Genomic DNA, 11989 nt, shown 5'->3' with positions numbered 1-11989 from the left:
ACGGTCCTTCTCTAATACAATACTCTTAATCACATTGTTTAAGTGATAGTTTGTTTCATGTCTACTATCCAATGTGATACTTCTCTATATGATTCAATTGAATAAGATTTGGAACAAGCTTCCTTAGTCATATTCATATGCTTTGGCCAAAGACTCTCGAATCATATCTTAGAGTATTCTCCTTCCACCATGGAAGGTTAGAGATCCCTTGTTGTGCATTCATATGCCTACATGACTAGATAGCTTGACCCCAACAATGCCGTGGACACTCCAATGGAATGCCGTTGACATAATCAAAGATCAAGGACCTAACCATTAGACATCAATGATGCCTCAGGTCAAAGGACTACTTTGCATATTGCAACTATCGAGTTCTCACATGACATGTATGTTCGAACTCTCGTTTGATCGTTGTTCAGTGTACTTGATTACTCTTTCGAGCACCTATGTGTTTGTTTTAGTGTCCAACACCAAATGACTTGAGACTAGTTCATACTCACGCTTGAGTCGACATAACACATACTAACCTTAGCGGATTGTCAATGCCCAATTGGCAATCCTATGGCTAGGAACGTTTTAGGAATGAACATAAGAGAAAGGTCTCGTTAATTTAACTAACTTAAATCACTTGTCTCTTAGATCAAATACATTCCTTGGATTCCCTTATTGCTTAAACACAAGATACTATAAATAGTGATTAACAATAAGCTTTGCCCTCTATTAAACATATAAAAGTTTAACACAATAAGTATTCCAAAAAGCTATTACATCAAATGAGTGGCTTTGTGGGCATACTTCCAACAATAACAAGCCTCAAAGTCAAAGAATACCAAGGTTATACCTCAATATGCTTTATTTAATTGCTTAAATCTTCAATTTGTTGATTGTTATGTTTTATCTATAGGAAACCATGTACTTGGAAGCACGGGATCAATTGTTTGTGTTTTCAATTTGGACATTCCATAGCTCTCCGAATACAAACAAAAGTAAATTGACAACCCTTTATTAATAACTTTGGCGTTTATATTTCTTCACTTGATCTTTCTCAACCTAAACATGCACGACACAGGTTTGAGCATCTAAGGTCACCTGTTCAAATCCTGCGCACGTCAACTGAGATGTATGCAGACCGTGCTATTAGTCCTAATTATGAGTCCAAAATGATTGATGAGTTGCTTCTACTTGATCCTGTTTTACACAAGGTTTGTCTTTTATCATCAACCTGTTAAAAATGATATCTTTTTAATAACAAAATTTTTGTGGTATTTCTTCCTTGGCTATCTCTTGTTTTGGTTTTCTTTTATCATGTATATTCATATTGACAAGGTGATGGTTAAATGTATTTCATTATTTAAAAACCATTTAATTCCATAACAAAATGCAAGTTTTGCATGCAAAGCAACTGTCGTTGGATTGAATTTGACTAGGGGTTGGTGGTACAAGTCGTGCCTATCCTGCCATAAAGCTGTCAAGAAAGCGTTTGGATCGTTTGAGTGCAATGAACATGGTTTGTTAAATAGACTACCAGAACCATGGTAATTTTCTTTTGCACCTGTTTTACATCTAGCTTTTATATTAAGTTGGTTGGTCAGTTTCAAATTTCTTGCAATTATAAAATTGATGATTGATGATTGATGACGTTTTTATACGTATCATCTTTTGTGCAACAAGATTTAATGCATCACAAAGCTTGCGTTACGTATGTCTTTGCACTTAATAAAAAGATTGTTGTGCAAGTGTTATGAAACTACATTTTTTGTGTTTATGAATCGTTAATCTTGCTATACGGAATAATGTTTTTCGGTTTATGTTTATACTTTATGACTCAATCTACAACCTCTTGAATTGACTCTGATATACATATGGATGGGAGTGTCTTTGATTGATAAAAGTTTTGGAATACTTATGGACTTTTATTCGAAGTTGTTTTTGTAAACAAAGCATCTTTGTATTTGAAGTTCAAATTGTTGGACTTGCCATAGATGTCAAGCCATAAAACCCTCATCAGATTAAAGCAAAAATTGAATTTAATTGCATTTTTTTATAGTACATCACTTCTGGAAAGTAAGTGCCTTTAATGATTCTAAAGGGGTTGGGCCATCAAACCCTCATCACTATGTATTTGATTTGAGCACAGGTTCTGCCAAGATTTTTCCTTTAGTGTGCATCATTGAATTGCAAATAAGAAATTTAGCTTAAGATAGTTTAATATAATTACTCATATTTCACTGTGAATAAGAAATTTAGCTTATGAAAGTTGACATAACTACTCATATTTCATTTTGCATGGTAAAAGACAATTGTGGGTTTTCTTTTTTTCTTCTTTTTTTTTTTTTTTTTTTTTTTTTTTTTTTTTTTTTTTTTCATTTATTGTAAAACTTGCAATGTTTTAGTTGAGTAATACCTAAGTTTGTGTTCCATCGCATTGTAAATCTAAGATTAGGTGGCATTAGTTCATTCATTTTTTTTTCTTTTCCAATTTTTCTAGGTGGTTTATAATGCAAATCAGTTTGTTAAATGAGATGAAAATGGGGCCCAATCTAAAAAACGCCTGAAAGAGGTGATGATTTCCTATCTAAGAGGATGTAAGAGAACATGAAAGTTCACTGAGTTTTCTAACTATGCTCTTAAGTAAGTTTTGTAGTAAGAACATCACATATCAACTTGGTTTTGTGAAGACTAACAACCTCCCCACAGATTGGTTTAGGAACAAATATATCCAATGTAACCCTCATTCTTCTACCGTTTGGGTAAACTTTGTTTCATTTGTTGTGATGTCTATAGGGACATTGTTTTTTTGTCTTAATTTTTTATTGACATGCTTTTAGCAATATCATAATGTTATTAGCTGTAATGTTTGCCTAACATGAAAATATCCAACCCTTGCGTAGGTTCAAAATCAATCTTATTGTGGAAGATAGCACCAATTAGCACAACTTCTAGGAAGGCACACCGAAAAGATACTTCGTGTTTCTTGCCACACTTTGGTAATAGAGGATGGATATGACAATCCCTTAGTGGTGCCGCCTGCTCTGAAAAAATTAGTGGGTGAGACAAAATGATTTCAGTTGTCTTTTGGGAATCAAAACAGTGACTTCCAGAAGACGGACTTCATCATTTATAGACTGCTTCAAGATCAGCTGCTATCGAACCCAGCCATTACCTTAATCAACCCGCAAACACCTGATGCCACCGCAGGAAAACAAATTATAAGTGAAGAGACCCCCACCCCAATGACACCTTCCCAGCGGCAAGATTAACAACCCCAATCAACAGCACTTGCCAAGACTTCAAAAAGAGCGTTGTTCGGTGGCAAATCCGTCAGGTTAAGTTTTCCTCTCAAGTATCATGTCATGTGTAAATTTTAATGAATATGCTTGCTTATCTTAAGTATGCATATGTTTTACGCCACTTATCAAAAACTGTTAACCGATCTTTTTCGCACCACTCTTTCACACTCTTTTCCATGCCTCTCACAATTCTCTCTAACCTTATAAATTTTACCTTCATTCACAGCAAAAAAGCACGCACCGGGCAAATAGAGACAACCAATTCGGCTAGAGTTGCTAGAGAATTCCACAAATTGGTTGTCCTTAAGATTTAGCCCGCGGACAAAGAGCTGATAGCTGCACTCAAAACAAAATCTCAAGCAAAAAAAAAAACCAAAGATAGGTAAATTACAATTTCTTTTTCGCATACACGCTTGCATAACATTCATTGTACCAGTCTTTGCTAAAATATTATTAATGTTTTTTTACTATAGTGCTAAAGATGTCCGCCAACCAAAAAAATGAATGACCGCAATCTCCGTTATTAGCTGCTACAAAACCGCTCTACATTTTTTCCTTTAAGCATGTGTTGTTGAAAACTTACTTGCTCAAACAACAACAGAACAGGTTTTTTGGTTTTTTGTTAACTGCTTAAACAAGTGCCTGGCCTGCAGGGCATGTATTTTGCCACCTTGACTATGTGTGGACTGCATTTTCCTTCTGTAACTTATGGAAACAGGCATCCTACATCTTTATTACTTTGAACATTAGTGCTTGAAAGATTAGCTGTTGAAACAAGAACGACCCACTTGTTTTGCTTTTTTGTTTAACTGTTAAAACACGTACCTAGCCTGCAGAACATATATTTTTTCATCTTAACTTCAAGGCCAATATATGTGTTAAATGTATGTTGCTGCTATTTCTTAAAGAAATAGACCATTTTTTGCAGTTGTATCTTTTGTAATTTGCTTAGTTGAATGTATGCAAAAGCCGAACTACTTATCTTAGCAACACCGTTCACTCATCTATCCTTTTTGTTCGTTCACGATTTGTTGAATTTTTTTTCAAGTTACATGTGTCTAATTCATGTGGTTAATAAGATTGGTGCATTTAAGTCCTGGAGCAACGCGCATGCATTTTATATAGTAATAAACCAAGATAGAAACACTATAAGTGATTAAGCATATGCATGGACTTAGTATTGATTGCATGATAGGAGCATATTTATGCGACTTAATTGGCTTGTTCTCATGCATTTACGTTGTGTTTCTTTAGTTATTTTAGTCCTTTATACCATTTTCGTGTGTTTCTAGGTTCATATGGCTAAGGAAGCAAAAATGTGCATTTTGGAGCATTTTGGAGCAAAATTGGGCTTGGAATGGATAGCTTATGTTTGGAGCCAAGGAATGGACGAAATTAAAGACCTAATATCAAAGGATCCTACCTATTCTAAACTTGCAACCTTAAGCCATGCCGTGTGTCCCCTTATGTTTCCCTTCCTTGCCGTGCAAGGAAGGGCTTTGTTTCCTATTCTAACTACTTAAAACCACATTTCTTTTCACCCTAATCTCAGCCACACCTCACACACCTTTCCAACCTAATCCACATGCTTTCCCATTACTTATCATAACCACATATCATACACTTATCATAACCACATATCATACACTTATCATAACCATACACTTATCACTTATCATACCCATAATCATCTACACCTTGCAGCCACATTCATCACCAAAGAAACCATCATTTCAGCACATTCCCTTGCATTTCCAACCTAATCCACATGCATTCATCATCATAACCTAGCTGTCATTGCACATGCATTCACCCTTTAATCCATTGCAGCCACATGCACTCCCATTTTCTCCCAAAACCATGCACATGCAATCTCCATGCATTCACATGCACTTGTTCCTCCATCATTGCACCACAATGCAGCCACATGCACTTGTTCCTTCAACATTTCAGCCACATGCACTCCCATTCTCTCCCAAAACCGTGCACATGCATTCTCCTTGCATTTCCAGGTTGTCCACTTCATCATTGCAGCCACCATGACATTATTCCTTCATCATTACACCACATTCAGCCATTCACACCAACAAAACCCCTTGGTGCCGTGCAAAACACCTTCATTCCAGCCATTTCACATGTCTTTCCAACCTAGCCACATCCACATGCACCCATAATCATTCACTCACCTTGCAGCCACATGCATTCATCATCATAACCTAGTTGTCACTCACATGCATTTCCTTCATTATTTCAGCCACATATCCCCCCCATTCTACCTATAAATAAGCATCCATTGCAGCCACAAAGAGATCCATTCCCATTCACCACAGAAATTCATCCATTCACTCCACCATTCCATCCATTCAATCACACAACACACGGCACAAAAAACAATCCCTTTGTGCCGTGCCTTCCTTCACCATTCCAGAAATCCAAAACACTTCACACCACTCCAAAACTCACCTTAAACCTTGTGCAGCAACAAAGAGGAAGAGAAGAGGGCCTAAACGTTCATACAATTCAAGTTTGAGTTGTTGGAATGTTTAGGTGTTTCTTTGATTTCAATGTTTAATTTCAATTCTCTTTGTATTGTACGTATGAGGAACTAAACCCCCTTTAGCTAGGGGGTGAATTCGAAATATATGTTTATGCTTGCAATATAATTTGATTACTTCTAATTGTGTTTCATAAGTTGTGAATTCAATTTGTTTAACTGTTTGATTGATAACTTATTTATGTATGTTTATTGAGAAAGCACGCTTAATTTTCATGCATGAATATGACGCTAGAATATAAGTGAGTTTCACCTAATAGTTATGAACTTATATTCACAAGTAGTGGAGGTTGCTTAAAAACAATCGCGTTAAATGAATTCTTGGCAAGAGTTTCATGCATTCATAGTTACAATTGCCTCGTCAACATTTATAATTTTCATAGAGCATAATGATCTCTCACTGTACCTCTTCTATGCATTCATGTTGAGGACCGTTGGAGAATGATTTGAATTGTCGCATGCATCATCCAATTCATTGACATAAGGAAGATTTGAAGGTTAATTAGTGCATCACGGTTAACTTGGGGTGTTGAGAATTCATGGTTTATTGAAAGGCAATTGGAAATCATTTTATATGCAAGTATAACATGTGTGGAGATGAACCCCTTAGCTAGCTTCCCATCCATTCAATTCCATCAAATTCATCTTTACTATCTGTTTTAATTTGAATCTGTGCATTTTATTTAATTTCGTCCAAAACTCAATCCCCCTTTACTTTATTGTCTAATTTAGTTAGAAAGTGTCTTAGTTTGTGTTTATAAGAGTTTTGATTCAATTTGTTACACAAATTCGTCCAAATTCACCAAAGTGCTCAAAACTGCCCAGAAAGTGTTTTTAAGGCAGTTTTGAGTGTTTTGGGTGATGTTTGAGTCTTTTGGTTTGTTTTAGTGTTTTAAAGTTTAGTTTTGCATTCTTTGAGTCTAGTATAGTGTATTATATTGTGTTTTTACGTTTTTGAGTCAAATCCAAGTGATTAACAATCCCTCCTAATCCCCAGTCCAGAACGATCCCTACTTACATCATTACTACAATTGACAAAAAGAGGGTTTAATTTGTGTGCGTATAATTCTCGCATCAAATTTTGGCGCCGTTGCCGGGGATTAGCAACTTTGCTAATCCTTTGGATTGTTATTTTCGTTTTCTTATTAGTTTTAGTTTTAGTTTCTGTTATGTATTTTAGTTTTAGTTTTTTATTTGTGTTTTGTTTGTTGAATTCAAGTACTAGAGAAGCACAACATGGCACTTGATAATGCATCTCTTTTGTCACAGCTCATGGAAAGGGCCCAAATGCAAAGCGTTGGTACATTTGATCTTAATCAAGGAATAACGTGTTTTCCAATACTTACAATTCAGATTGGAGTGATCATTCAAACTCTATGTGGTGGGAACCTCAACATGTTCAAGAAGAAGGATATTGGCCGCCATATGAGGAATTCTATTCAACGCCTATGCAGCTACCACAACCTGCCCAAAGCAATGTAGGTAATTCAAGTGATAATGATAAGATTTTTCAATTACTTACTACTTTGACGCAGGGAATCCAAACTCAAAACAAAGAGAGGGAAAATCAAGACAAAAGGTTGGACCACTTGGAAAAGCAAATTGGGCAGATCGCGGAGTTTGTAGGACAGTTTCGAGACCAAGGCGAACTCCCTAGTTCAACCATTGCAAATCCGAAGGGAGAATTTGAAACTGCCAAGGAAATCATGTTGAGAAGTGACAAGGAGGTTGGAACGGACCCTCAACCATTAAAATCAAATCACAAGGAAGAGGAATACACCCAACCCACGGCAAGGGTGGAAACACCTTTGCCGGAGGCACCTATTGCTCCTACGCCATCTAATTCAAGTAAGGTTGTTCCAAATTTAATTAGTTCTAACCCCATTCCAACAAATATCCCTATTCCTTGCAGGTTCTTGAATTCCAAGGAAGAAGAAAGTGAAAAAGACATCTTGGAAGCCCTTCCAAAGGTGCAAAGTATGGAATATCAAGAATTCGTTAAAGAGGATATACTTGAGACAACAATTCCCAAAGAAGTTGGATTTTATGACACGGGACAAGTCATAACTTTCGAAGGGGTGTTTATTCTTGAGTTCATGTCGGAGCATATAAGTAAGCCACCTCCTCCAATTTCAATTTTCTTTTATACTAACATGTTGTTGATGATTCAGGCACCCAATCTTGAATTTAAACTATTACCGGATCATTTCAAGTATCACCTTCCATTCAAAGATAAATTCCATGCCGTTTGATTCTAAAAATAAAAAAAAAAATAAAAAAAAAAAAATAAAAAAACAGATGTAGCCTTCACAAAGGTTGTTTACGTGAAACCCCACTGCGAGGCATCGGAGAGGGAGGCATAGTAGAGGGAGGCATCGGAGCAGGAGGCATCGGAGATGGATCATTCGAGGCCTCAATACTTGGTGGAACGCTAGATGAGCCAGGAAAAATGTGCCTCTGGAAGAAAGCCGCAAGCCTTTGACGGTCACTTTGAATGCGACCATTGGATTCTTGCAGCTCATCAAGCTTCCTCTTCATGTCCATCGAATAGTTATTTGCAAGCACATGCAAACTTCTATTCTCATACTTCAGCTGCTTGATCTCTTGCTTGAGATTTTCCACCTCTGCCATCAACGATTCAACCTGACGGGACCGAGCAAGTAGGCGTTGGCCCATGTTGGACACAGAGCCTGCACACTGAACGCTGAGAGCGAGGGACTCTTGAACGGCCAACTCATCGGACCGTCCTGAAAGCAGCCTACTATCCTTAGGAGTGAGGAGGTTCCTAGCTACTATCGTAGCTATTGTTGCATCCGTCATCATGGAGTCCTCACCTGTAAAATGACCGTTAGAAGATAAGAAAGAAGGGCGCCATACATTACCTTGACGGGGCGCAACCGGATCGCTGCTGAGACTCAAATCTAAGCAAAGGTTCGATGGGTTAGCCATTGTCAAAGGGTTAAAAGAGAAAGGTGGATGGAGTAAAATCTGAAAGGGCCGAAGACGATTTTCACAAACTGGCAATCTTCAAAGTGTGCATGTTGGTGGTGATCGATACCTCTATAAAAAGCCAAGGCGACACGACCACCGATTCAAAAATCTGGATTTTCCTGCGTGAAGTTCGGCGACACGTTCGCAGTTTTTCAGAAAACGCGTTCAACTTTGTCAAAAGATATCTGACAAAGTCGAAAACACGTGGAGATCATCATCGCAACGACACACTTTTGCCGACAAGCGTAAAGTTCGGCGACGCTTTCTCTGCTTTTCAGAAAACGCGTTCGACTTTGTCAAAAGATCTCTGACAGAGCCGCACCCGTGACTGCTCTTTGCCATGCAGAAATCGAAGGGGCGTTTGTTCAGAAATCGAAGAGGCGTTTGCTCAGAAATTGAAGAGACGTTTGTCGACAAGGGTAAAAGAACAGTACCACCACTTGCTATTGAGAAATCCCTATATATGTCGACCTTCATCTCTTATGGCAAGGCAGACCTGAAGAAAATGTCCAACTCTTCCTCACCTCTGAGGGCGCAGTCCCAGCAAAGCCTCTTGAAATACTCAATTTTTTCTCCCCCAAAGAAGATACCAGATACCTGGATTACAGATGAGGCAGAAGGAAACGGTAGATTGAAGCATGTAGAGACAACCACAACAAATACATGTGCTGATTCATTCGCCGCTTCTTCAAAAGCAAAGGTATCTCATATCATCAAGGTCAAAAGCAAAAGTATCTCATATCATGCTCTTTCCCTGTCTTTTCCTTTGTCCTTGTTATTACTCGCATGGCAAAGTGAAAGAGAGCAATCAGAGGCACTTGAAGTTAGCCTTCCGATCTGGAACCGACTACCTGGAATCTATTCCTGGTTGCTTACCTAGTATTGCTCTCGAGTAGTCATCTTCAACGGTTGATACACTGCCAGAGAAGGGACAGCTAAGATGGGTGACAATGAAACATCAATCTTTCCAATTCGTATTCAATACGAATTGGAAAGATTGAACAAAGAAGAGGAGTAAGCTCAGACCTTCGGGGGAAAACAAAAGAATCCTACTGCCCAGTTCAAGAGCAGCACAAAGGAAAATCAACGATGGGAGGAAACCAGTTCAAGATTAAGCCTGTGGAATCACCAAGATCAACCCATGCATTCAACCAAGGAGAAGATGGAATTTACACTCCATAACCAGATTTGCGTCCCTAAACTCTTCTCTTTGTTAGTTACATTCTGCCATGTTTAGTATGTTTAAGTGCTTTTTATGTGTTTACTTATGTTTTGTGTGAATCTATGCTTAAAACATTGAGGACAATGTTTGATTTAAGTGTGTGGGGGGGGGGGGGGGTAACTAAGTTTATTTGATGCAAATTCGTGGGATTTTATCACCCATAACTTCAAATGTTGTTCCTTACTGTTTTAAGGTGTTTTTAAGTTGTTTTAGAGTGTTTTAGTATGTTTTGTTTTTATAACTCCGAAAATCACATAAAAATTTGAAAAACATGTTTGAAAAGCCTAAAAAGAGTGTTTTGAGTAGTTTTTGTGTGTTTGTGTCTTAAGGTACCTTCCAACACAATGATAAGGATTTGGTTTGTAATTGCATGACTGTTAAAAAGAGTTATTAACATAGAGAAAAGTTTGATTTACTCTTGGTATATGCTTGGTTATGGTTATAATGTATGACTTCACATGCAATCATAAAAGAAAAATTCGTTTTTGTAACATGCTTGAAGGAAGGAACTCAAACAAACGCTACAACCCTGTGAGACTCGAGCCTAAACGTTCTTTGGAGAGTTATAATCTGTGATTCTTTGTTTTCTAAAGTTGTTGCATGATCTCATTATTCCTTGCTTGGTTACTACTTAGAATGCAATTATATCATGATAGAACTAAATGCTAGAACTTATATCCGTTTCATTCAAAGCATGACATTGAATTGCATAACATATATCAAGATGAAGTTGTGTAGTTGCCACCATAGCCAAATAGCCTTACTTACCATATTTCGTATTTGTTGTAAGTTTTAACCCCGTTGAGCTTTGTTTAGCCTTTATTCTTTGTTAACCCACATTATCCTCACCTAGCCTAGTTTAGGACAATCCACACCCTTGTTCTTAAAAGATAGTGAGCATGACTTAAATGAATTCCTTTTGAGTTACATTATGCAAGAAAATGAGTGTGGGGGAAAGAATGTTTTGTTCTTAAAGTGTTTATGTATGTTTTGAGATTCAAAAGAAAAGAAAAAAAAAAAAGAAAAAAAAATTGTGAAAAACGTATGAAAAAGAAAAACAGAAAAGAAAAGAAAGAAAGAAAGGAAAAAGAGCTTGTTCCCCTTTTTTTGTTCAAAAGTTGAGTTTTTATTCAAAAGTGAATTCTAAGTTGATTCAAGTGCTTTGCTCACTATTTCTTTAAGAACCTTTGTTTTCCATATCCCTTCTTTGTTATCCAAACACCCCAAGCCCCATTACAACCCGTGACTTCTATCTTGAGTGTTGTGCATTTCAATTTGTGGAGTTTGAAGTTGGTATGAGCTTATGGTGTCAATGGTTCTCGCATCTAAGTAGTAGCATTCCATTCATGAGATCATATCTAAACACGTTTATTAACTCCAGAAATTGCTCCCTTTGAGATACATATATGTGAGTGTTCGTTTTCATGTTTACATCAATCTTCTCACATGTAACTAGATTAGGGTGTGTAGTTAGAAAATCTGAGTGAAAATTGAGTGCATATCTTGTAAGGAATTGAGCAAATTCTCTAAGGCATGTTACTACATTCAAATCATGGTTTTAAATGCTTAATTGTGAACTAGTATGTGGTGACTATGATTAAGAATGTACTTAAGTGTAAAGATGGCAAAAATCTGTGGGAATAATGATTTTTAACTTGTCATGTGCATTGGAAATCCCTGAGACGATTGTTGGAAGGTTTAGGTTGTGTTTTACTTGTTTAGTGTCGTTTTGTTTGTTTGTTATCGTTTTATTTTGCTCGAGGACTAGCAAAAGCTAAGTGTGGGGGAATTTGATAGGAGCATATTTATGCGACTTAATTGGCTTGTTCTCATGCATTTACGTTGTGTTTCTTTAGTTATTTTAGTCCTTTATGCCATTTTCGTGTGTTTCTAGGTTCATATGGCTAAGGAAGCAAAAAGGTGCATTTTGGA

This window comes from Pyrus communis, chromosome 6 (genome assembly GCF_041283825.1).
Source record: "Pyrus communis isolate YQ-2024b chromosome 6, ASM4128382v1, whole genome shotgun sequence".
Classification (NCBI taxonomy): Eukaryota; Viridiplantae; Streptophyta; class Magnoliopsida; order Rosales; family Rosaceae; genus Pyrus; species Pyrus communis.
This window is presented reverse-complemented; position numbering follows the sequence as displayed.